The 27,576-nt window shown below is 41.2% G+C and overlaps 2 protein-coding genes across 11 annotated transcripts in view; one reads left to right on the forward strand and one right to left on the reverse strand.

The window, feature by feature from the left end:
- The window catches only part of NDUFAB1 (NADH:ubiquinone oxidoreductase subunit AB1), a 1,133,838-nt gene that overhangs the window by 775,518 nt on the left and 330,744 nt on the right, over nucleotides 1-27,576 (forward strand). The gene's annotated exons all lie outside the window — the stretch shown is intronic.
- The window catches only part of PRKCB (protein kinase C beta), a 382,510-nt gene that overhangs the window by 277,208 nt on the left and 77,726 nt on the right, over nucleotides 1-27,576 (reverse strand). The gene's annotated exons all lie outside the window — the stretch shown is intronic.

Raw genomic sequence — 27,576 nt, forward strand, 5'->3', positions numbered from 1 at the left:
CAATAATTGTGAATAATTCATTTGTCTCCTTTCCTGAAATGGAGAGCAAAGTTGAGAAACAGGTAGAAGTTGAACCAGACTAGGGGCAGATGTTAAGATGCCTCAAACTCTGGGACCCAATGCTTAGTTTCCATTTCTGATGTTTTCAAACAGTCAAGGCAGCTAGCCAAGCATAAGAAGGCAGCAGAAAGGTAACTAACTTTTAACAAGCAGTTGTTGACATGCTTTCGTATTTTTCATCCAATCATATTTGCTGCTACAAGACCCTAGGAGAAAGGTTTAATTATCCTCAGTATGTAGGCAAGGCAACAAAGGCTCAAAGAAGTGGAGTAAGTGCTTGAAGTAAACAAAATTAGAAAAGAAGACAAAAATAAAATTTGAATCGAGCTGCTATCCATATCCTTTCCAGAGCTTCTCACTGCCCTCATCAAGCCATTTCTCAAACTCCAAAGCTCCAAGCTCCAGGCTCACATGTCTACGGAAGGAACACACCACTGGTGAGAACCTAACTGTGCAAATGCTAAACATTTTCCCTGAAACACATTATGCCCATGCTCTGTCACTTTGTTATGCTCCGACGGCATGGGGATCCGGCATGCCAAGTGTGACATTTAAAAGAAAATTAAACCACTTTCCTTTAGACGCACAGATTGCCAATCCATGGTTAATATTCCAGTTTCCTACATTTCCCTCTGTAGTAGAGGACTACAGTACTTCCTCTGGCCTTCTGCCAAGCACACGGAGGAGGAAAAGGGAGCTGGTGGCATCTGGAGACCGAAAGGGATTATTTTTCCATTATGTCATCCACCTAGTTAGAGATGCTCTCTAAGAAAGTTATTGATTTTGGTTGACATGTTTCGTAATCAGCCCCCTTAACTAATTCCCTTATTTGTACTAATAGTTTTTCAATGGATTCCTTTAGAGTTGCTAAACTAAATAATATAACCTGTGAATAATGTTAATTTGGTATTTGTTTTTCCAATATGTAATTACTATTTATATCTATTTCTTTTCTTGTTTCATTGACTAGAACATCCAAAACAATGACAAATAACAGTGTGTTGCGATCAACCATCTTTCATTTATTCTTAACTGTAATGGGAATTCCTTAAGTATCTCAAAATTAAGTATATTTTTGGCTATTGGTTGGCTACAGATTGTCTTCATCATGCTGAAGAAGTATCTTTTTATTCTTAGTCCTTTCTCTAAGAATTTTCACCAAGAACAAATATTGAAATTTTAACAAATGCTTTTTTCTGCATCTATGATCACATTTTTCCTTTGACATATTGATGGGATGTATTAATAGACTTCCTAATAATAAATCATAATGTATTTCTAGAATGAACCTTCCTTGATCATGATGCATTGTTCTTTTAATATCCAAGAGGATTCAACTTGCCAAGATTTTATTTAGGACTATTTTCTCTGTATTTATAAGTGAAATTAGACTATGGCTTTATTTTTTGCCTTATCTTTGTTAGATTTTTGTGTCTGTATGATGCTAGGGTCAGAGGAAAGAAGTGAGACAGTGTCCTTTTTCTCTATGGTCTAGAGAAATGTTTTATAAACCAAAAGGATCATTTGTTCTATAGGTTTTGGGGATGATTTTGAAAATTTTCATTAGTTCCCTCTTGTTATTGGTTTAGACTAGAAGCCAGTAGACTACAGCCTGCAGGCCTGCCACCTGTTTTGATAAAGATTTATTGGAACACAGTCATGCTCACTTCTTTATAAATTGTCCATGCCTGCCTTCATGCTACAATGGTAGCATTGAGTAGTTGCTCAGATGCCCCATAAACCTAAAATATTTACTATCTAGTCCTGTAAGAAAACATTTGCCAACCCCTAATCTAGGCAGACTATCTTTTATGGTAGACAATTTGAGCATTTCTGTCTTCTTGGACTTTCAAACTTAACACCAAAAATTGAAAAACAGCTGTCATCCTAGTTCTATGAGGCGTCCAACACTGGGATGAGCTATTTGCATGCATTATTTAACCAAACCCATACAACTACTGCATTCTTATCCCTGTTTTATAGTGGACGAGACTGAGACTGAGAGAGTAAATAATCACCCAAGGTCAGAAAACAGTAGTGGAAAAGCTACGACATGAATCCGAGAGTACCGTTCTGCACACCACTGTAATAGCACATCTTGTCTTACAATTTTTTCTATCTCTGGATTTATATGTCCTTTCTCACTTCTAACTTGCATATTGTTCATATATATATTTGCTATATATATTCATTGTATATGTTACATAAATATATGTGTGATGTATATATATGTATGACCTATCTATATGATTAAATATATAATTAGAAGTAGATGTTTTATTGGCTCTTTTGTTTGCTTTGCTTTGTTCTGTTTTCCAGGACTAACTCTTAAAGTTATCAACACAATCCTTTTTATATATCCTAATGCTATATTGCATCAGAATATAAAATATTATATATTCTTATCTATATTCTTACTCCAGTTTACCTTAGGTTTCTCTTGTGGGGGTTTTTTCCTTACTTGCTATAAATATTCACACAGAAGTTTTTGCGTGAGCCTTTAAGCTTTTATTTATCTAGGATAGATGCCCAAGAGTGCAACTGCTGGGTCACAGGGCAGTTGACATGTTTTTAAAAACTGCCAATTTTCCAGAGTGGCTACTGCAGTTCCCATTCTCAGCAGCCATGTGTGAATGATCTAGTTGTTCCTCATCCTCCCTTGCTAGAATTTGGCATTACCATTATTTTTCAGTTTTGCCATTTTGATCTGTAGTGATATCTCATTGTGCTTTTAATTTGCATTTTCCTAAAAGCTAATGATGTAGAACATCTTTTCATGTGTTTATTTGTCATCTGTATTCCCTCTTTGGTGAAAAGTCCATTGATACCTTTTGCTGTTTTTTAATTGGATTGTTTGTTTCTTACAGCTGAAACTTGAGGGCTCTTTATGTATCCTAGATAATAGTCCTTTGTCAGATAAGTGATTAGCAAATATTTGGTCCAGATTATAGTTTGTCTTTTCATTCTCTCAACCGGGTTTTGCAGAACAACAGCGTTTAATTTTGATGAAGTCCAACTCATCGATTTTTCCTTTTATGGATCAGGATTTTGGTGTAAAGTCTAAGAAATTTTCCCCGACCCTAGATTTCAAAAATTTTCTCCTATGTTTTCTTCTAAAAGTTGTATGGTTTTATATTTTATATTTAATAGCATGATCAATTTTGAGTTAATTTTTGTATAAAGTGCAAGACTTAGGCTGAGGTTCATTTTTTGGCCAATAAATATCCAATTGTTCTAGCACTACGTGTTGAAAATTCATTTCTCCATTGAACTGCTTTTGTGCCTTTGTCAAAAATCAATTGAGCATACTTGTGAGGGTCTATTTCTGGGTTATCTATTCTGTTCTATTGATCTCTGTGTCTGTCCCTCCACCAATATCACACAGCCTTGATTACTGTAGACCAATTCCTCCCATTTTATTCTACTTCTTCAAAACTGTTTTAGCTATGCTAGTTCCTTTGCCTTCTCATATAAATTATAGAACAATGTTATTTATATATACAAAATAATTTTGTTGGAATTTTTATAAGAATAACATTAAACCTGTATATCAATTTGGGGATAGCTCCTATCTTTACTATATTGAGTCTTTCAATTCATGAACACAGTATGTCTTCATTTACGTAGATATTCTTTTATTTCTTTCATCAGCATTTTACAGTTTTCAGAATATAAGCATCAGCATTTTATAGTTTTCAGTATATAAGTCCTGTATATATTTTGTTGGATTTACAGCTAATTATTTTTTTCCTTTGAGCAATCAATTGTCAATCATATTATATTTTCAATTTCAGTCTCCCCGTGTTCATTGCTAGTTTATAGAAATACAATTTTTTTTGTATGTTTCCCCTGTATCCGGCAACCTTGCTGAATTCACTTATTTGTTGTAGGATGGCTTGTTTATGGTTGGTTGGTTTGTTTTATAGATTCCTTGGTATTTTCTGCACAGATACGCATGTCGTTTGTAAATAAATACATTTTTATTTCTTTGTATGTTTTTCTTTTTTTTCAGCCTTATTGCAATGATAAGGACCAACAGGAATATACAGCACTATGTTGAACATGTCCCAGGGTCATTAAGGAAAGTATTTTATTTTTAAGTCATTGATTTTTTTAACCTTTGTTATTAACTTCTAGTTTTATTTCATTGTGATTAAAGAAAGTTGACAGCATGTTTTCTGATTGTCTTCCACAATGAAAGATAATAAGTAAAATCAATAAAAGATGATAGATAAAGTTAAGTTTTAATATCCTGGCTCCTATGTTATCTACTTCCCTGTCTTCACTTATATACTAGGATTTTGCACTCAAATAGATCATGAAGTTAATTTTACACCACATAGCTACTCATTCACAAATAATTTTTGTTGTCTGACACTTAATTGGAGACTTACAGCAATTATTTGGACTCAATATTATGTTTAATTACTGGAAGTGCTCATGCCATTTCCTTCATACCATGACTTTTTCATTCTTAAGTTCCTAATTTTGGATCTGCTCTCAATTAAAGTACATCTTCAATTAACTTTTTCAGTGGTAGTAGATTTGCAGCGCCTTTTTATAACTGAAAACTGTCTTTCTGTTGCCTTCGCACATAAGTGACAGTTTGAGAATCAAATATGTAGATGATAACATTTCCCTTCAAAACTCTGTAAACGCAGCTGCATTGTCTTAAGTACTGGATTATTCATTGGAAAGATATATCCAGGCCCTGTGTCTGCCAGAAGATTGGTCGTGTAGACTGCCCTTGCTAGCGATGCTCTCGCTAGTAATGGTCCAGTCCTCTTCTCAAGCCATGGTTGGAGGGCAGAACTACACACACAGCACTGGGGTTCTAGCAAGCACTCATCCACTGCAGCTCTCTTGACCTGCCTCAGACTCTTCTCCCACCTCCACAATCTGATTCTCTGATTCCACGATGCACTCACACCTTAGTTCCTTTGGTCTCTCTTATATACCTAACATATAGCAGCCACACAACTGAAGGTTCTATTCACCACCAGCAGTCCCCTACACAAACCAGTGCACAAGTTAACTGCCTCCCCTTCCCTTCCTGGCTTCTCTGAATGAATGTAGGAAAATTAGCCATCGTAAGAGGCCTCTGGTCATTTCAAAAACTTAATTTTGAGCAGAAAAGGGTGACTTTCCACTTGGTACAAAGTTAGGTCTCTTAGTCTAGTAATAGGACAATGGAAGACAAAGGGTCTTTCTCCGTTTCCAGTTGGTCTTGTTACATCTTGTTGGAGGTGTTGACTGTGAAGGGTGGATCCAATCCAGCACCATCTGCCTTTGAGTTAATGGATATTTCACTGAGATTCCAGCAACTGGTTATCTGACTATTTTCAGTGTTGTTGACCCTGTTCCTCCTATTCTAAGGGCATTTGAGGGCAAACTTGTAAATGCTGCATCAGAGGCTGATAGCCAAATGTTATTTTCAACCCAATGCCAAGACTCAGTCTTTTCTTGGCATTATCAAGCTTGCAATGTTCAGGGCAGTCGTAGACTTTGTCCCGAGTAAACCAGTGTGGTTCCACTGTGCTAATCATATGAAAAGATGTCCTCTCACAGCATTGTTCTACAACAAATCCCTTAGAGCAGTGGTTCTGAAATTTCAGTGCACAGAAGCATCGCTCGGGAAGCTCGTGTTAAAAATTTATTGGGCCTTGCCTCAAAGATTCTAATGGGGCTCAGGGTCCACATTTTTAACAAACATCAGATGATGCCTGCAGGTCGTTCAAGAAAGGTCCTAGGAGAACTGCAGCTCCAGAAGCATCTCCTCTAAAACCATTAGATGTACATTTTTCAGCTATCCCATCTGATAGTTCCGCAAAGCCACCGATGGAAAAAAGAAAATAAAACCTTGTACCTACTACAATTTCAGAACCTGAGCTGCCTGCTGCAGCAAACTGGAAAATGTGATGCCTTTGTGAAATTTCCTGTTGCTAACAATACTCTAGCACATACCCCTTGACCAAGAAATAGCACTTATGGGAACTCTACAGATGGATTTCTACACATCTCAAGTGATGCATTTGCCACAGTATTCTTAATGGCATTGTTTGTAATGGCCCCACATTGGAAATCACCTAAAGTCCATCCCTAGAGGTCTTGTTTAATGAATTATGAATTATCCATACTTTACATCTATTAAAAATGAATACTTGGGCCAGGCTCACACCTGTAATTCCAGCACTTTGGGAGGCCAAGGAAGGTCAATTGCTTGAGCTCAGGAGTTCGAGATCAGCCTGAGCAACATGGTGAAACCCTGTTTCTACCAAAAATACAAGAAAAAATTTTAGCCGGGTGTCGTGGTGCACACCTGTGATCTCACCTACTCGGGAAGCTGAGGTGGGAGGATCACTCAAGCCTGGGAGGCAGAGGTGGTAGTAAGCCAAGATCACACCAGTGTAGTGCAACCTGGGTAAGAGCAAGACCCTGTCTCAAATACATAAATATTTTACATCTATTTTAAAAAGTAGTATAAGGAAGCTGTCTTTGTATTGCTATAGAGAGATCTTCAAGACGTGGGGTGGACAGGGAAAGTAATTCAAATATCTAAAGACTGGCAGCACCATATAAGCTTCTGCCAGTCAGTGAGGATGCTCAACAAATCAGGACAAATGCCAGTTGTTACACCATGCTGGTGCTTACTAGCCAAATATTAGGAAGAAAAAAATCAAGGTGGAGAACAGAGGTTGCAGTATGTCATCTTTTGTGTGACAACAAACGGGGTGAAGGAAAAGATTTCTGAGAGGATATCCAGAGAAGGGGGTGGGAAATGGGTGGATGGAAAACAGAAAAGAATAAGAGACTTTAAACTGTGTGGTTTTTAAACAATTTTTTCAATTTCAACTTTCATTTTAGAAACAGTAGGTACATATGCAGATTTGTTACACAGAAATAATGCATGATGCTGAGGTTTGGAGTACAGATCCCATCACCCTGGCAGTGAGCACAGTACTTGACAGGTAGTTTTTTAACCCACCCCCACCCTCAGCCCTCCAGTAGTCCAGTGTCTACTTTCATATTTATGTCCATGTGTGCTCAATACTTAGCTCCCCCTTATAAGTGAGAATATGCAGTATTTGGTTTTCTGTTCTTGCTCTGATTTGCTTAAAATAATGGCCTCCAGCTCTATGCATGTTGCTGCAAAGGATATGATTTCATTCTTTTTTATAACTGCATAGTATTCTGCCACTGATGGGCACCTGAGTTGATATCATATCTTTGTTACTGTGAATAGTGCAGCATTTTGTATTTTTTTGAATCCTGTGAACATACTACAAAAAATACATTTAAAACACTATTTTTAAAGAAATTTGGGGGAGGAGGAGGGATAGATATGCCCAAAGCTTGTGTGATTTAATTTTAATTATATGCTTCTTTGGGTCCCTGCAGTTTGGTGTTTCTCAAAGCATACCCATTAGTGAGAAGTTTGCTGCAGTCGGGGGATGGGAGGAGAGAACCTACTTTGTCTATACTGGAAAATGGCTATGGTCTAATCAATGATGTTCAGAAAACTGACTGCTTCCGGCTTTATAGAAAGTACAGATTGTCTCCTCCCAGTGGCTCTCAAACCTGGATCCTGATGACAATCACCTGGAGAGCCTTTAATGAATACTGCTGCTCTGATTCTACTCCCAGACAGCCTGCTTTCACTGACTCGAGGTAGAGCCAGGGCACTGGGGCATTTAAAAGATCCCCAGATCACTCCAAGGTGCAGTCACTGGTGACAGCCTCCTGACTTGGCATGCCTGAGGGGAAGTTCTCAGTATGTACCTATTAAGCCCATTGTCCAGGTGGCTCTGGGCTCAGCCAGGTTTGTGGTCATAATTCCAGGTGTGCCTGCTGCCCCAAGCAAATCCCTCCTCTCCCTCAGGCATCACCATACTCGAAGACTCAAGCACTTGCAAAGGCCAGGTTCAGAGAAGAAAAGCCAACTTTGTTCAAGAAGTTAGAATTCCGTTTTCTAAATGAAATCAAATATGGTTCTTCCTGAGAATGTGGATCACACTCCTACCACACTGGCTTCCTCCTCCTCCTCTTTCCTCCCCACCCACAACCCCAAGGGCCTCAATTGGAAAACACACTGATATGCACCATCTCCTCTCTCCATGTGCGCAAATTCCACCCTCTAGTGCCTCCATCACCACCATCCCAGTAACGAACAGACTACAAGAGATTAGGTGCACGTATAAACACTGACCATCCCTAACCTGAAACAGATAACGGTCTAGATATATAAAAATTCTATACGCTGAAAATATTTTATGGAACTTATGAATGTAACAAAGGCAAGTGCATCTATATGAAAAAGAGCAATTCCTAAGAATCAAAAAACAAATAATATCTTCCTATTAAAATAATAATTATCCCCTGAAGGCAGCATTGCTAATTCAATCTCACAAGATTTCTCTGAAAATATACCCTGGCCCTTTCCAGCCCACAAAGCCATGCCTGAAGCTAACAGTGCTTGAATATGTTGAAAGAAGCTCCAGAGAATAAAATAAGGGAAAATTAGAACTTTTAATGTAAAAAAAACCCAGCTTTTTTTCTCAATGCCTAAAAATCAACATTTCTTAGAAATGCCAGACACTGCAGAAGGCAAAGTGTCCCTAGAAAGACACTTTTCACCGTAACTATTTAATATCAGTTCTCTACATGTGACCTAATTGGAGAAGGAAAAGCATTTTATACCCACATGATAATAGACAGAACCAAGCAAGTCCAGGAAGGAAATCCTCCAGTGCTCAAAGGCAAAGTTTCATAAAAAGAAAGTCAAATGGATGGATGGATGGATGAGTGGGTAAAAAATCAACAAACAGAAGATGATGGATGGATGGATGGATGGATGGATGGATGGATGGATGGATGGATAGAAAATCAGCAAACAGAAGATGATGGATGGATGGATGGATGGATGGGTGGATGGATGGATGGATGGATATCAGTTCACACCATTCTCAAAAGACTCTGAAAACCAGGCTATATCATAATTGAAGGTCTTCTGGTAGAAAATGTTAATTTTCTGATTTAAAATATTATCTTCCCCAACCATGCATGCTCTTTCACCTCATTTTGCTCCCAAACCTCTAAATTGTGAAGCCCAACTGTATCAATTAAAAATCTTCTGGCTTGAATTAACAGAACAGCCAACCATATGCAACTTAACCAAAAGGGGCTCATCAATAAATATCATCCCCAAAATAATAAAGTCTGAAAGAAGGAGGTATGAGTGACTCAAGAATGACAGTGCTCTCAGTCAGTGTCGCTACAAATCTAGGCATCTGTTCATAGTCATAATGTGGCTGCCATAACTCCAACTATTATGTCCTCACCTAACAGCCTCCAGAGCAGGAAGAAAGGATGAAAGAAAGTTCTTTCCTACATGACCCAAACTGGGTCCAGTGCCCACTTCTAGACCAATCACTGAAAGGGAAATCATCATGGATCACCATGGATCATGCATGCACTGTCCCCTGGGCACATTGCCACTGAACAAAACTAGAAACAAAGAAGGAATGGCCACTGGATGGGTAGCTAATAGAATCTGCTACAGCATTCATTCTCACTTCCAAATCCCAGATACCTACAAGACCCCCTTCAATCAGAACTGCATCCTCGTAACCCTCATAATTCTCCCTCCAGAAAGACTCTAGTAACCCTTTCCCTTCATGACCACGTTTTCCATCTTCATCTCCTTAGCTGCTTCTCAGAGTACTTAAGATTGGCAAGCAACAGAACCCCACTAAAAACCCCCAGTTCAAGCAAAGGAATAAGTCTGTTACAAGCAAACAGAAACCAGGGAAAGGAACAGCAGTTTGACTTCAATGTAGGATTGTCAAGAACCAAGGCAACCGTTTCCCCCATCCCTCTGGTCCACATAACCTCTGGGCCAGCTTCACTTGTCTGTCTCTCTGAAGATAAGCTTTCTCTATTTTTTGATGCACATCGCATGGTTCCTGAGATGCCTGATCCTTCCAGTCTGCTGTTGATGGAGGCTAGCTGGCATTTCTGAATGCTAAGTCCCAGTCCCCAGAGAGAGGATCAGGTGGAGCTATACATGGTTCAATTACGGATCAGCAGGAATGCTGGGTCACATTGTTCCAACACAGGTGCTAGGGACCACACCTTGGGGCCTGTTTGCCAAAAAGTAGGAAATGCATAGGTTCCTCCCCACCTAGCATCGCTTAGTTTTATTTTACCTATAAATTCTTCAGTATATCTCTACAGATAGGAACAACAAAAAAGCAACCACAATTCCATTATCCCACCCAATAAAAGCAATAACAATTCTTTGTTATCATTTTATAGTTCAGTTAATGTTTCCTTCTCCTTGATTATCTCATAACGTTTTCTTTACAGATGGTTTGTTTGAATTTATTTCCAAATGGGGTCCACACATTGTCTTAGATTGCTATTTCTTTTAATTATCTTTCTTCACACCTCCATGTCACTGGTTTCCTGAAGAAACCAAGTCATTTCTACGTAGAATTTCCTACATATTCTCTGTATTTCCTGTAAATTTGGAGTTAGATCTTTAGTAACAATATGGCATAGATAGTGTTGGCCACTTCTTTTGCATCATATCAGAAGATGTACAACGTCTATTTGACTTTTTGTGATATTAAGATTGATAATTAGTGAAATTATATGGCGTCTGGGATTTACTTCAAAATATCCAGGATGGAAATAGAGTGACAAGCACTGGGTGCAGATACGGGTGAAAGAGGATTAGCAAAGAATTGATCATTGTTAAGGAAATGCATAGGCTTTCAAGTTACCCTAAAAAGATCTATACAAACTGTCTTTATGGGAACTTCATTATTTTGCATTGGACTCCAAGACCCAGCAGGCCAGAAGGCCAGGAAGTAAAAGGCACCAGCCCTTCCAGAACGACCAACTGACCTCCCCATCTCGGTAGCACAGCTGGAAAGGAGGGAGGAAGCCTCTACCAATTGGCAGTGCTGCATCTTGCCTGGCACTTGTCCTCTCTCTTCTCTCCTCCCCACTCAGCCTCAGGTTGGCACCTGCTCAGGTCTCTTCTCACACCCTCACCCCAACCTGATGACACTCATCCTAGCATCAGAACTCCCCACTGGGCTTCTGTTTGCCAAAATGCTTTCCCACACAGGGGTCCCTGTCTTCCAGCTCACTCCACGCACATGTCTACCTCAGAAGTGAGCTCAGGCTATTTTAAACTACTGTAGCTGTCTGCCATCTGTCTTGTCTGGAGGCCTCCTGGTCTACTGAGAGGAGAATAGAACTGGATTTGGAAACACAGAAACTGAAGTCTGGTCCTGGTCCCACCTTTAGCTCCAGAATCTTGGGACAACCATGGCATCCCTCTTGGAGTGATAAAGAAGACTTCCCTTTGGTTAGTTCCTGGGGCTAACAGGGGCATTAAAGGTGAAAGATAAAAAAAGCTGGACAGTAAGGTCTTTGAGCGTGTCTTCACTGACGCCTAACAATGCCAACCACAGCTGGGCATTTTTCAGAAATTAATGACTTCCTTTACTTATCTGTCAAGACACAGTGCTCCAGGGGACGAGCCCATGCCGGACTGGGTCCATCTCTGGGCACTGAAGCTTGGAAATGGTTACCATGGCAATCAGCTCTGCTGCCTGCTTTCTGAGCGATCCTAGGCAAGTCATCAATTTCTGTGAGCTTCAGGTTCCTCATCGATGATATTTACAAATTAATAGCATTTATCACTTGGCAGCGTGTGGGAATTTCATGAACTGAGTGCTACCCAACAATAACAATAATATTAAATGTTATCTATGTGTTGTGTATTGCACTAAGAGCTTTACACATATTAATTCACAACAACCCTATGAAGCTCACAATAAGTACTAAATGTTTCTGTTTGAGGACATAACCATAACAACAATAACGTTAGAAGGAAGAAATCTAGAAAGACAGACATTGAAAGTCTAATTTAATTTCTTTCCTAGAATCTTCAGATAAGTCATTAGAACGCCCTTCAGAACAGCGACTTCATATTTTTTTAGACAGATTCTCACTCTCTCACCCAGGCTGGAGTGCAGTGGCATGAACATGGTTCACTGAAGCCTCGACCTCCTGGGTCCAAGTAATTCTCCCACCTCAGCCTCCTGAGTAGTTGAGACTGCAGGGGGGCACCCCCATACCTGGCTAATTTTTGTATTTTTAGTAGAGACAAGGTTTCACCATGTTGCCCAGGCTGGTCTTGAACTGGGCTCAAGTGATATACCCACCTCAGCCTCCCAAAGTGCTGGGATTATGAGTGTGAGCCACCATGCCAGGCCTCCATAAATTTCTGGGCGGGAAAAAAAATAACTCATCTTGTGCACTTGCCCATCCACACAATACATACCAAGTGTGGCTGCCTTGGGGCATTAGAAATAGTGGTCCCATCAACATCTCCCTCCAATTCTAACATCTTTTCTCAAGGTGTTATCTTCCCCCAGATTAAAGCTTCCCACGTCCAAAAGACAACAGCTGGCTTGGAGACAGCTGTCCCTCCCTGTAAGCAGAGTTACTAGGAGGTTTGAGAATCACATAAGCTCTCTACAAATCCCATTTCGACCACAGCAGATGGTAGAGAGACGTCTTACGTATACAAAATGTTACAGAAGATTTTTTCGGGGATCCCAGGGGAAGAGTCACATTTCATAGTACACTGTGCCCCACCACCTCATCAATTCTCTCCTCCTCATTGCCCCAAAATCTTCTCCTTCTACTTTGCAGAGCACTCGACCTCTCCTCTTTGAAATCCCAGCTCCAGAAGAAACAGAATTTCATCTTTTCCCTAAGGTTTTATCAAAGTATTTTTCCAGACAAGAAAAAAATAGATCCCTTACAAAAAGAAACTGGTGCAATTCATTTCTTGCCCAAGAAATATTTCTCCAGCATCCATTACATGCCAGGCACTGTCCTAGATGCTGAGGATACAGAAGAGAACAAGTTGTAAGGATGATACCTTCGTCTCTGTGTTGTTACAGGTATGATTACATAGAAAGTATTAGTATGTTAACATGTACTGAGAGGTCGCTGAATTCCGGACACTGCAGAATGCCTTCTCCACATTAGTTTACTTTACTCTTCACAACCCTCTATGAGGTATTTCACTCCTATTTGACAGATGAGAAAACTGAGGCTCAGAGAGGTTAATAATCTGCCTAAGACCACACAGCAAGAAAATGGTAAAATCCAAACTTAAATCCTGGTCCATCTGGGTCAAGAGTTCATGCATTTAGCCAGCATCCTGTGGAGGTCATATCAGCCTTTAGTTTCTAATTGTTCAGTAACTCCCCTGAGCCTCCAAAAAGGATCTCAAACTCTGTGGCCTGGCATCAAAGTCTGCCTCGTATTTTCTACTACAATTTCCCACAAATGTCCTTCCAGCTGCCTAGATTCCTGCCATGGTGAAGGACTAATATGTCCTGAAAACACTGTACACTTTCTCTCCTCTGAGCCATCCCTTATGCAGCACCCTCTTAAACCAGTCTGCTCTTCCCCCTCTCCAAAACTCCATTACAAAACTCCAGCTTTATCTGACAAAACATCTCCTTAAACACTAGATACAGGTCGGGTGTGGTGGCTCAGGCCTGTAATCCCAGCACTTTGGGATGTCGGGGCAGGCAGATCACGAGGTCAGGAGTTCAAGAACAGCTTGGCCAACACGGTGAAACCCCGTCTGTACTAAAAATACAAAAACTAGCCAGGTGTGATTGTGAGCTCCTGTAATCCCAGCTATTCGGGAGACTGAGGCAGGAGAATCACTTGAACTTGGGAGGCAGAGGTTTCAGGGAGCCAAGATCGTGCCATTGCACTCCAGCCTGGGTGACAAGAGCAAGACCCCGTCTCAAGAAAAAAAAAATACTAGATACAAAAATCACCACCTCCTCCAGGAAGCCCTTCCCTGTCCCCCAACAGAGGTGCATTTCCCAGCTCATATCGCCCACCGTCCTCCTTTTTCTACCTTGCCCCAGCTCCTAACTCAGTCACTTGTCTATTATGGATGTTCACTAACAGCATCTCCACCCCCTGATGGAGGTCACTTCCTTATACAAGGCCTGAGTTCCATTCATCAGAGGGTCCCTGACTGCATGCATACCAGAGTGCCTTGCACAAGCTCTTGCTCAATAAATGTCTGTAGGCCGGGCTCGGTGGTTCATGCCTGTAATCCCAGCACTTTGGGAGGCCAAGGCAGGCGGATCACCTGAGGTCAGGAGTTTGAGACCAGCATGGCCAACATGGTGAAACCCTGTCTCTACTAAAAATACAAAAATATTAGCCAGGCATAGTGGTGGGTGCCTATAATCCCAGCTACTCGGGAGGTTGAGGCAGGAGAATCGCTTGAACCTGGGAGGTAGAGGTTGCGGTGAGCTGAGATCAAGCCATTGCACTCCAGTCTGGGCAACAAGGGTGAAACTCCATCTCAAAAAATAAATAAATAAACATCTGTGGAAATAGCCCTATACATTCTTTCATTTCTATATATTTCAAGAGTATTTCCAAAGCCAGTATCCCCAGTCTGAGCCCCTCCTCTCTTCTCGCCTGAATCTACATGAGCTCTTGGCAAAACCCCAGCACACTCCATGACTGCAATGACCACTCATGTGCAGCTGAGGCTCAAATCTCTGCCCTGAGCCCAGATCCACGCCCTAAGCCCCAAGATAACCGCATGCCAACTGGTCTGTGCCATTTGGACACCAACTAGGTGTCTAAAAGGGAGACAGCCTTCCCTCAAAACATGTTCCTCCTCCCATGGTTCCATCTCTGTCAGAAGCACCACCAGCCCACCTAGTACCCAAGCCAGAAACCAGGGAGCCATCCCTGACTCTCTCATTCCTCTACACCAAATCAATCACCAAATTCTCTCAGTAACACCCCGTAAATATTTCTTGAATCTTTCATCCACCTCTCTCCTTCCTCTCCGCCACTCAGGAGTCCTCAAGTCCTGCCTAGATTACTACCACCGCCTCCTAACCCGAGATCCTTCCTCCAGCCTTGTCACTGTGAAATTCATTTTTAACGGCAGCCAGAGTGGTTTCTAAAAGACAAATCTAATCATGTAATGCTTAGAAAAAAGAAAAAGCTCTGTACTCTCAGAATAAAATGTACACTCTTTCATGGGACAGATGAGCCCTTTATGATAGGGTTCCTGACTTCCTTTTCTCTGAACTTGTCCCTAACCACATCCCCTGCCCTGAAAATACACAAACATGCCCTTCATTCCAGCCATGCCAAAGTTATTTTGGTTCTTCAATCCTCTTGTGCTTTTGCATATACTATTTCCTCTGCCTGGAGCACTCTTCCCCTTCTTTCCACATCCTCCTTTACTTAGTTAAACCTATCATCCTTAAGGTTGGACTTTGATATCATTTAGTCCTGGAAGCCTTCCTGATGCCTTCAGTTAAGCACCCAACTCTACGCTCCCACCATGCGCTTACAGCCATCAGAGCACATGTGTCACTGTACAGGCACCTGCCTGGTTAGCCGTCTGCATTCTTTACCAGACAATAATTTTGGTAATAGCAGAGGCCACGCCTGTTGTGTTCACTGTGGGACACCTCAGCACCACCACCACCACCACCACCACCATATGCAATAAGAAGTATTCAATAAATACTTTAATGGATAAATACATCGACCAATGTATACATCAAAGCTTCTGAGAAAACTTGATTTTAAAAATCTGGCAGGGCAATTTTTTGAAGCTTGGGAGCTGCCTTGTAGACTGAGATCTTTTACCTGAATTTTGGGTAGCTATCCAAAGGAGAAGAAATTATTATATAAAAGATGCCTGCACTCACACGTTTATCACAGTACAATAGCAAAGATATGGAATCAACTTAAGCATCAATCAATGGATGACTGGATAAAGAAAATGTATATATATTTATATATGCACATATTAATATACATATCATATCTACATATATAAATATACATATCATTGTGTGTATATAGACACACACCAGCATATATAAACATATACACATGTGTGTATATGTATGTATACCTATACATACATACACACAATAGAATACTACTCAGCCATAAAAAAGAGTAAGACCTTTGATTTTATTTTTTTATTATTATTATTATTTTGTTTTGAGACAGAGAGTATCGCTCTGTCACCCAGGCTGGAGTGCAGTGGGGTAATCTCAGCTCACTGCAACCTCCGCCTCCTGGGTCCAAGAGATTCTTCCGCCTCAGCTTCCTGAGTAGCTGGGACTACAGGCACCCGCCATCACACCCGGCTAATTTTCGTATTTTTGTAGAGATGGGGCTTCACCATGTTGGCAAGGCTGGTCTTGAAGTCCTGACTAAAACAGGGTCTCACTCCGACACCCAGGCTGGAGGGCGGTTGTGTGATCATAGCTCACTGCAGGCTTGAACTCCTGGGCTCAAGAGATCCTCCTGCCTCAGCCTCTCGAGTAACTGGGTCTGCAGGTGCACAACATGATGCCTGGCTAATTTAATTTTTATAGAGCTGGGGTCTCACCAAGTTGCTCAGGCTGGTTTCAGACTCCTGGGTTCAAGTGATCTTCCTTCCTCAGCCTCCCAAGGTTGCTAATATTACAGGCATGAGCCACCATGCCCAGTCTGAAATAATGTCTTTTGCAGCAACAAGGATGGAATCCAAGGCCATTATCTTGAAAGACGTAACTCAGAAATAGAAAGTCAAATAATGCATACTCTTACTTATAAATGGTAGCTACATAATACACATAGACACAGAGTGTGGAATAATAGTCATTCTCCAATGGCTACTGAGTAACTGTTGAATAATAGTCATCCTTCTTAGAAGGATTGCGTGGGGGAGTGAAGGATAAGAAATCACTTAATGGGCACAAGGTACCCTATCTGGGTGATGGATATACCAAAAGCACAGATTCTACCACTAAACAACATATCCATGTAACAAAATTGCACTTGTGCCTTCTAAACTTATGCAAGTAAACATTTTTTTAAAAAAATTTAAGAAGTCCTCGTGTTTGGAAGAGAGACAGGATGACCTCAGGCAGGGATGCTGGGTTTTGACACTTCAAGGCTGACAAGACAATGTCAAGAACGGAGTCCTTGGCACCTACTAGAAACTGGGAATGCAAGCTCTCTGTCCTTGGAAACAGCCAGCCTTAAGAATACACACATCCTGGTCAACGAGAGGAGGGTCAAGCCTAGGAAGAGAGTTATTATCACGGCTAGAGATGGCCAATGACAAGTCAGGTCTGAGAGAGCCCCAATGGGCAAGTCCTGCAGAATGAAAAGGCAGAGAGGAGTGATCCTCTAAGATGTTGCCAGGGCAGAGGATGGGGACCCCAATGGAGGGCACCTAGGCAAGATTTTACAGGAAGAAATAACCAAGAAGTAACAATGTCAATGCTTTCCTATTTTGTGTTCTTTCCATTCCATTCTCTCTTTCCTCATCTCTCAACATTCTTCTTGTCATTGCGCTCCATTCTTCCTCCATTGAGGGGTCATATTGAGGGAAACTAGAAGGCAGTTACATAACTATACCCCAAATATGCTAATCAATGGTCAGATATTGACCTAGAAGACCTTACCTAATGAACTGCAATAGGGTCCTCCCCCTTGGTCTCAGTCTGTTAAATCATTTTACCCAGGTCCAGAATGAACCTATATAGAGTTTACTCATTAAATCAGCAGATAACATGTGATTGAGTGGGTCTAAGAAGACTTTGCAGTTTTGTTGTTGCTGTTTATAATTGACAAGTAAAAATTGTATACATTTGTGGTGTACAACATGATGTTTTGCTACATGTATACATTGTGAAACAGCTAAATCAAGCTATTTAACATATGCAGTTTTTCGTAGTGAGAACACTTAAAATCTCTCTTAGCAATTTTCAACTATACAATATATTGCAATTAACTGTAGTCACCATGGTATACATGGAGCCTTTAGGTTTTAGGATCAGGACGTAGAGGTAACTTAGTTTATTAGGAAGTAACTAAACAAAAGTAAATATTAGAGGCTTATGTTTGGGTATTGAAAAATTAATTAATACATGTGTCACAAGAGGAAACAGAAACTAGAGGGTTAACAACATGAACACAGAAATAGAGAAGTTCAGTTGTGTGGTGGTCACCAGATCAAATATTCTGATTCTCCCCTCCTCCCACGTACACAGCAGTATGATACTTGCCCAGCCGCTTTGAAGTTAGGCATGGCCATGTGTATTAGTCTGTTCTCACACTGCTATCATGATATTGCCCGAGACTGGGTAATTTCTAAAGGAAAGAGATTAAATTGACTCACAGTTCCATATGGCTGGTGAGGCCTCAGGAAACACAATCATGGCAGAAAGTGAAGAGGAAGCAAGCTTAAACCTTCTCATATGGCTACAGGAGAGAGAAGAGTGAGGAGTGAAGGGGGAGGAGCCCCTTATAAAACCATCAGCTCTTGTGAGAACTCACTCAGTATCATGACAACAGCATGGGAGAAACTGCTCCCATGATCCATTCACCTCCCTCCAGTTCTCTCCCTAGACACATGGGGATTACGGGGATTACGATTCAAGATGAGATTTGGGTGGGGACACAAAGCCTAATCATATCACAATGTGACTTGCTTTGGCCAGTGATACATGCTTGGCAGTGACAGGTGTTTATAGGGAGTGCTTCAAGGGCCAATATGAGACTTGCCAATCATTTTCCTCCCTCAGTGATCATGGAAGCATGCTTCAAGTTGTTGTGCCTCTATTGGGTAGGTCACTTCTGTGACCACAATGAGCAACCCCTTCCCTTACATGTTCACCCGTAACAGACCAGGTTGAATATGGTTGGGACCAGAAATCATGCCTGGAACTATGGAGATGCCAGTATCATCTCAGTATTAGGAGAAACTCTGTCATTATTAGAGCTGCACAAACACACCGTTTTGGGAGCAGTGTGTTAGTAACTGAAGACTGGACAGTCACCGATGGTGTGCTATGAAGGGAATTCAAGCATTAGACGGTTCAGTGAGTATTCACTTAACCTTATTTTAATAACAATATCAAACCCACTCTTGGTACACATAATTCAGGTAGTGTTAATTCCATCCAGAACTCCAAGAGTAGATAAGGGTGGTCAATCAGCACATTGCTTTCTCACTGGCCCCAGTAGCTAATTTAGAGCCTGTGAGAGAAGGAGGTGCTCTTCTCCGCATGGACTTGAACCTAGAGGAAATGTGAGTTGAGCTTCCACAGCCGTCTCACCATGATGAGGGGAGGGTCTTCCATCTGAGGAGGGAGCCAATACAGAAGCAGAGATGGAACAAAGGAAACCATGTCCTGGAAACATAACAAACCCCTGGATCAGACTATATCTGAAGGCAGCTACCCTTGGACTTTTTGGTTTATAAAGGTAATAAATTCCCTTCTGAATTAAGCTAGTTTGAATTTTCTGTCACCTGCCATAACCAAGATTCCTGCCTCATACAAAGAGTGGTTGAAATACATGAATTTTAAGGTTCTGTCCAAACCTGAAGTTTTAAGATTCAAATAACAGCATTCACTAGCTAACTACGTTTAGCATTAAAAGGTGTAGGTAGCTAGGAGAGTGAAAAAAAAGGTAACTCTAAAGAACAGACAGATCTATTAAGGCTGGTCAAGTCTGCAACAATCTAAACTCTGTCTGTAACACTGGCTATCTAAAATAAATGCCCTCTGGATCTCAGCCAGTGAGTGTGGCTCATGTGGACATTGGCCACCATTCTACCCATGAAGCCGTAATTATAAATCAAATCACATCTCCCGATCCCTCGGTAAGGTGCAGCATTGTGTTATGTTCGCAGGTGCCGCTGTGGCTAAGGCCCTGAAGGAAGGGTAGTTTGCTATTTTTCCTTTTGAAAATGTGTTGTCAAAGCGAAGGTGTCATTTAGAGAAAATGCAACTGAGTTTCTACAGAGATCATTCTGTAATGACCAACACAGTCACTGTATATTTCAATGTTGACATTCCCAAGATGTATCATAGCTCTTTAACATGCTATCATCACACAAAAAAACTAGGTAGTCCTGCTAAATAACATTTGCATATAGTCTTAAAAATGCGAATAGAGTATAGATGAGAAGTTGCAGAGTTCTAGCCTAGAGACATCTTTTTTTGGTCTATACCACATCTTTAATAAAAAGAAAAACAAGAAATTTCACATGAAATCCAGATTCCTGGCTTCCCTTGAAAAAGCAGAAGAGCTGGTAGCCCTAGGACCAAAGGAAAATTTACTACTCGTGCCCCTTTAAACAAAACACCCACTATTCAATTCAACATGGGTTCCTACCACCACCTTTGTTTTATACCCACCCACTTCACCCATTTAGGCCTCCTGCCTAGCTTCTGTAGGATTTGAGTCTGCAACCCTTTTACCTTTACAAATTTGTCCACAGATAACTATTAAGACGTCATTTTTATCAGCCAACGTCTTTTTGAACATGTTGGAATTCAATGTTTTCACTATCATCCGACAGTGTTCTATGCACCATAACACCAAACATCTCAGTCAGTAATTACCCATGAACTTCCATGCCTCCAAGTCTTTGCTCATACTGTTGCCTTGCCTGCTCTGCCCTTTCCCTAAGTTTTTGCTGATTGGAACCCAGCTGAGCCTATAAGATTCAACTCAAATGCCTTCTTCTTCTGAGGCCTGCCTTGATGCCCACCCAAGAATCAGGGTTCAGAATTAACGATCTATTTCCTGGCATTATTGTAATATATGAGGGTATAGCATATCTTTTTCAATTTTTTTTTTCTTTTTTTTGACAGAGTCTTGCTCTGTTGTCCAGGCTGGAGTGCAGTTGTGCAATCTCAGCTCACTGCAACCTCTGCTTCCCAGATTCAAGCAATTCTCCTGCCTCAGCCTCCCAAGGAGCTGGGATGACAGGTGGCTGCCACCACACCCAGCTAACTTTTGTTAGCAGAGACCGTGTTTTGCATGTTGAGCAGGCTGGTCTTGAACTCCTGGCCTCAAGTGATTTGCCCACCTTGGCCTCCCAAAGCGCTGGGATTACAGGCGTGAGCCACCGTGCCTGGCCTAGCACATCTTTATCACACCTTAGCCTTTATTTCTTCCCATTTTCTATAATAGTTTATGAGGATCAGGCTGTCTCCTCATGAGACCAAAAGCTCTTCAAGGACAAGCACTAAGTCCCCAATACTTTAATGGCAACTTAATCACTCATAAGGTACTAGCATCTTACCTGTCTTTTCTCATTTAAACCCCACACAATCCCTATGAGGTAGGTCTTATTAATATTCCCATTGGAAAGATGAGGAAACTGAGACCTAGAGAAACTCAGAGCTTGAGAGGTTTTCTTAAGCCCTATACTACTTGGGCACACATTCTTCATCACCCTGTGATATGGGTTGGCTGTGTCCCCACCCAAATCTCACCTTGAATTGTAATAATCCCTGCATGTCAAAGGCGGGACCAGGTGGAAATAACTGAATCATGGAGGTGGTTTCCCCCATACTGTTCTCACAGTAGTGACTAAATCTCAGATGGTTTCATAAATGGGAGTTCCCCCGCACATGCTCTCTCCTGCCTGCCACCATGTAAGACGTGACTTTGCTCCTCATTTGCCTTCTGCCATGATTGTGAGGCCTCCTCTCACAATTATAAATTATAATTATAAATTAGGTGTCTTTATAAGCAGCATGAGAACAGACTAACACACTCTGTATGTAGAAGGCAACAGAATGTGTTGGGTGGAGCTGAACACTTCTGTTAAGTAACTTCCACCAATTCCTGCAGGACTCTTGAAGGGCTGTTTTTCCCCTCTTCCATCCCCTTCCCCTGGGCTTTTCCCAGCCCTGAGCAGCCTGTCTCACCCACTCCTCTCTCCAAGAGTATGCAGAGAATACCACTCTCTGCTCCCACACACCGCCTGACAGGAAAGCTGGGTAACCTTCCCATATCACACCAGCCTTTCCAGGGGCTCTGCTTCCCTCTGAAATTACATTAAATTGTTCCATTAGTGTCAAAAAAGGAAGATGCATGATACTTTTATGAATTTCCTTTTTTAAAGAAAGTTATCTTCAGAACTGTACTCCTGCTGACTGCTTCCAGAAAGTTGGAGGTTATTTGGGGGCAGAATTTATTTGCAGAAAAACCACAAAATTGGTTTAAATGCCAGAATTTATTCTAGCTGGCTTGCTTGAATCAATACAGATGCAATAATGCAAAATCATAGGAGTCAACTTGAATAGAATTTCTCCAAAGAAGACACATAAATGGCCAATAAGCACATGAAAAGATGCTCAGCATCACTCATTAGCAAAATGCAAATCAAAAACCACAATGAGATACCACCTCATACCCATTAAATGGCTACTATCAAAAAAAGAAAAAGAAAATAACATGTGTTGGTGAGGATGTGGAAAAATCCTTGCGCACTGTTGATGCGAATGCAAAACGGTGCAGCCACTATGAAAACAAGCATGGTGGTTCCTCCACAAACTAAGAATAGAATTACCATTTAATCTAGCAATTCCACTTCTGGGTTCATAGCCAAAAGAATTGAAAACAGGACCTCAAAGAGATATTTGTACGCTCCTGTTCATAGCAGCATTATTCACAATAGCCAAAAGATGAGAGCAATCCAACTGTCCACTGACACATGAATGGATAAGAACGTGTAGCCTATAAAGCAATGAAATATTCAGTCTTTAAAAGAAGGGAACTTCTGACACACACAACAATGTGGATCAACCTTGATAACATTATGCAAAGTGAAAGAAAGAAATCTTAAGATGACAAATACTGGATGATTCCATTTATATAAGATACCTATAGCATTCAAATTCATAGAGACAAAGTAGAATGGTGGTGGCCAGGGGGTGGAGGAAGAGGGAATGGAGAATTGTTGTTTAATGATAGAGTTTTTGAGTTTTGCAAGATAAAGAAGTTCTGGAGATCTATAGCACAGCAATGTGATCCTACTTTCTGGTATCTGCAATGATGGCATGTTGCTTGTGTACCAAGAAAGACTAATAAAATATGCTCCATTTTGAAATAATGAGATATATGGTTATATCACAGAGATCATGAAAATATATTCAGGAAACCTATCCAGTATTTTTGCCAGACTCCAGGAAATTTCGGAGTTTTTTTGTTTTTGTTTTTGTTTTTTTGCAAATTCGTCCATGACTGTGTTCTAACATAAGCCTCAGTATTCAAAGCATATTCACATAGTATCTTCCAAATGTGTTTTATAAGTAGTATAATTTGATTTGGTCTTGGATGTATCCTAGGGAATATTTCAAAAGTAATAGAGCTATAGTAACTTTCGTGCAGAAATTTTCTCTACTCCTGGGTCCTCGACAACTTATATCCCCTACATCACACTGTAATGAAGCCTTAAAGATATATTTGATGGATAATACATTTACAGAACCCTTTAAAGAATACATGTTAATTTAAACAATGAAATGAATGTTTCATCTTTGAAATAGTCATCTTAGAAGATTTAACAAAGAAAACTGTATCTAAACGGAATTTCTAAAGAGGATACTAGAAACATGTTTGAGCCATGACAAGTTCCTTAGAATAAGTGAATAGCCAGATTATGTTCAAAGCAAGGCATCTCAATCCTTAATCATAAAAGTATTAAAGCTATGAACTTATCTGCAAGCACAGCATTGGCTGATCTTATCAATTTTTTTATATAGCACTCTGTTTTGTTTTGTTTTTTTCATTTATAGCCTCTCTGCAATTGTACTTTTGAGTCCTATTTAACTCGATAGTTATTTAAGAAAGTATTTTTCAATTGCTTGACGCTTAGGTTTGATTAGATATTAGTTTCATTTCATCCCTTACAAAAGTAACACAAAAGGCCTAGCGTGGTGCTTCATGCCTGTAATCCCAGCACTTTGGGAGGCCGAAGCGGGTGGATTACTTGAGCCCAGGAGTTCAAGACCAGCCTGGCCAACATGGCAAGACCCACCTCTACTAAAAATACAAATATAAGGTAGGCCTGGTGGTGTGTGCCTGTAGTCCCAGCTACTCGGGTGGCTGAGGCATGAGAATCTCTTGAGCCCGCGAGGTGGCGGTTGCAGTAAGCCAAGATCGCTCCATTGCACTCCAGCTTGGGTGACAGAGTGAGACTCTGTCTCGAAAAAAACAAACAAACAAACAAACAAACAAAATAAAGGTAACACAAAGAACAAGTCTTTAATAATGGAAACTCAATCATGTGAAGTTGACTGAAATTTAGGGAAAAGATAAGTCTCTTCCAGTAGACCTCACCTACTCTATGAAGGACAGACCATTATTTCCTATGTCTTCCCACAGAAACCCCCACTACTTCTCCATCACCACCATATAAAGCGGTTTTGCTTTATGTCTTTGTTGGCTCCCTCCCATCCCTCCAAGTCTCAAAACATCCCCCATCCACAAGTCAAACTGCCCCTCTTGTTTAGAGATTCACAAAACAATCCCCAGCCGGTTCTAAGAAGTCTTTTGCTGTTCTTGCTGATAAACCCCATTTCATTCATTCCCCATATTTTCCTCTCATCTTAGTCATTTGAAATGTTTCCTTGACATATGCCAAACTTTCAGGGTAAGTCACGTAAGATCACCAAGAAAGACAAAGAAACCAAACGTGAAATGTGTTGATCAGTCCTCCACACCCTGCCTTCCCTTTGGAGGCAAATGTATGTTTCTAAGACAGACACGAAATTTTCTCTTGCTTTGAGTCAGCTTTACAAGATCACTTACCCTCTGATACCCAGTAATATGTCTTGCCACAAACTGCAAAAACCATCTGATCCTCTCTCTGGGCCTGTGATGAAACCTTTTCTCAACCAAGTAGAAATGAAGGGCAGTGCCTCTGTTTTAAATGTGGTCCATCTGGAGAATTGCAGAGAAGTCACAAATGGCCTTCTGCCAGCGACCATCACCTGGCATGTGGCTCACCAGCTCTGCTTTGCCTCTGTCATCAGGCCTGGGGAGGCCAATCCCATTCATAATCAGGAGCTGCAGTCCCTCCTAATTCTTGAATGGACATCCTTCCTCCAGCCTACCCCAGGCCGGGCCATATGAACAAGAAGCTTGGACAGAACCACAGGAAGGGTTTCTGAGTCAATATATCCCAATTTTGGAGACACCCCAGGGATGTCCATACCATGGACCATGATGCAGTCATAAAACAGAATGAGGTGGCCGGGCGTGGTGGCTCACGCCAGTAATCCCAACCCTTTGGGAGGCACGTGGATCATCTGAAGTCAGGAGTTTGAGACCAGCCTGGGCAACATGGTAAAACCCTATCTCTACTAAAAATACACAAATTAGCCAGGTGTGGTAGCACACACCTGTAATCCCAGCTACTCAGGAAGCTGAGGTGGAAGAATCGCATGAACCTGGAAGGTGGAGGCTGCAGCGATCCAAGATCACACCACTGCACGCCAGTCTGGGTGACAGTGCGAGACTCTGTCTCAAAAAAATAAATAAATAAAAATAGAATGAGGCATTGGGTGCAGTGGCTCACTCTTGTAATCCCAACACTTTGGGAGGCCCAGGTAAGCCTATCACTTGAGCCCAGAAGTTTGAGACCAGCCTGGGCCACATGGACAAACCCTGTCTCTACCAACAACAATGAAAAAAAAAAATACAAAAATCAGTCAGTCATGGTGGTGTGTACCTGTAGTCCCAGCTACTCGGGAGGCTAAGGTAGGAGGATTGCTTGAGCCCAGGAGATAGAGGCTGCAGTGAGCCAAGATCACACCACTGCACTCCAGCCTGGGTGACAAAGCCAGACTCTGTTTCAAAAAAAAAGAATGAGGATGTTCTACATGCACTAATATGGAACAAACACCAAGATACAGGATATCGTGAAGTGAAGAAAGTAAGGTAAGCTAACATTTGAATGTATGTGTTTGAGGAAGAGAAAAATAAATGTATATGATGTGCATGTACATTATGAACTATTCCCAGAAGTATACACAATAAATTGGTGGTATTAGTTGAATATTGGGTGCCAAAAAGGAGCTAAACAGAGTGGCCTAAGGGCTAGGGATAGGAGAGAAACCTTTCAATAAAAGTATTAAAGCTCTTGTGCCTTTTTAATTTTGAACCAGTGAGTACATACAACTATTCAAAGTTAACTTTCTACAAATGAGACCATAGATTACAGTCATAGAATAAGATACACTGATGCATAAAAAAAGATACTACAAGACCGAGCACAGTGCTCAAGCCTGTAATCCCAGCACTCTGGAAGGCTGAGGTGGGAGAACTGCTTGTGGCCAGGAGTTCAAGACCAGCCTGGGCTACATAGTAAGACCTCATCTCAAAAAAAATAAAATTAGCCACATATGGTGGTATGCACCTGTAGTCCCAGCTACTTGGCAGGCTGAGGTGGGAGGACTGCTTGAGCCCAGGAGGTCGAGGCTGCAGTGAGCTGTGATCACACCATTGCACTCCAGCCTGGGCAACTAAGCAAGACCCTGTCTCCAAAAAATTAAAATTAAAATTAAAGAAAAGATACTGCAGATTTATATTTCTTAACTTGGAAAGACATTCATCATATATTAATTGTGGGGTAGGGTAAAAAGCAGATTTCTGAATAACGTGTATTAAGTTTGGTTTCTAATTTTAATTTACAATACATATAAATGTAGATTGATTAAAATATACTAAAACATAAACTGAATGTTAATGATCGAGCTTTTTCTGAGTAGTGGAATTAGAGGTGATTTTTATTTTCTTCTCTTTGTATACCTTCGTTTTCTAATTGTGCTATCATAAGCAAGCATTTAAGAATTGTAAAAAATATTTTTAAATTAAAAAAATAATCCATCTTTTTTTTTTTTTTTTTCGAGACGGAGTCTCACTCTGTCGCCCAGGCTAGAGTGCAGTGGCGCGATCTCAGTTCACTGCAAGCTCCGCCTCCCGGGTTCACGCCATTCTCTTGCCTCAGCTTCCCGAAGAATCCATCTTTCTGCTTTTTTTTTTTTTTTTTTGATACAGATCTCACTTTTGCCCAGGCTGGAAGGCAGTGTCCACTAGTAGCTGGGACTACAGGTGCAGGTCATCACGACCAGCTAATTTTTGTATTTTTTATAGAGACTGGGGTCCCACTGTGTTGTCCAGGCTGGTCTAGAACTCTTGGGCTCAAGCAGTCCTTCTGCCTCTGCCTCCTGAAGTGCTGGGGTTACAGGAGTGAGCCACGGCTCCCAGCCTCTGCTTTTGTTCCACACAGTTCACTCCTTCCGGGGCAAGGCAATGGCTCTGACGCTGCTGCAGGACTTCATGGTGAATTCCTTATTTGGAGGGACAGCATAGGGGCCGCCAGGAAGTATCGCCGTGGCCAGAAGCAGAGCAAGGGAGAGAGGTTTTTAAAAGGCAGGGCTGTAAACCTCAGCATAAAATAAGCAGCCAGCCTCTCATTTCAGACATGTAAACAGTAATGTGTATTCATTACAACTGCATTAGTCTAAGGAGTCCCCAGAGATCAGGGGCTAACGGGAGAAGGGGTGGGGGAGACGCTGCCAACTGCACCTGCTGTTTTCTAACACAGTG

This window comes from Macaca thibetana, chromosome 20, assembly GCF_024542745.1.
Source record: "Macaca thibetana thibetana isolate TM-01 chromosome 20, ASM2454274v1, whole genome shotgun sequence".
NCBI lineage: Eukaryota > Metazoa > Chordata > Mammalia > Primates > Cercopithecidae > Macaca > Macaca thibetana.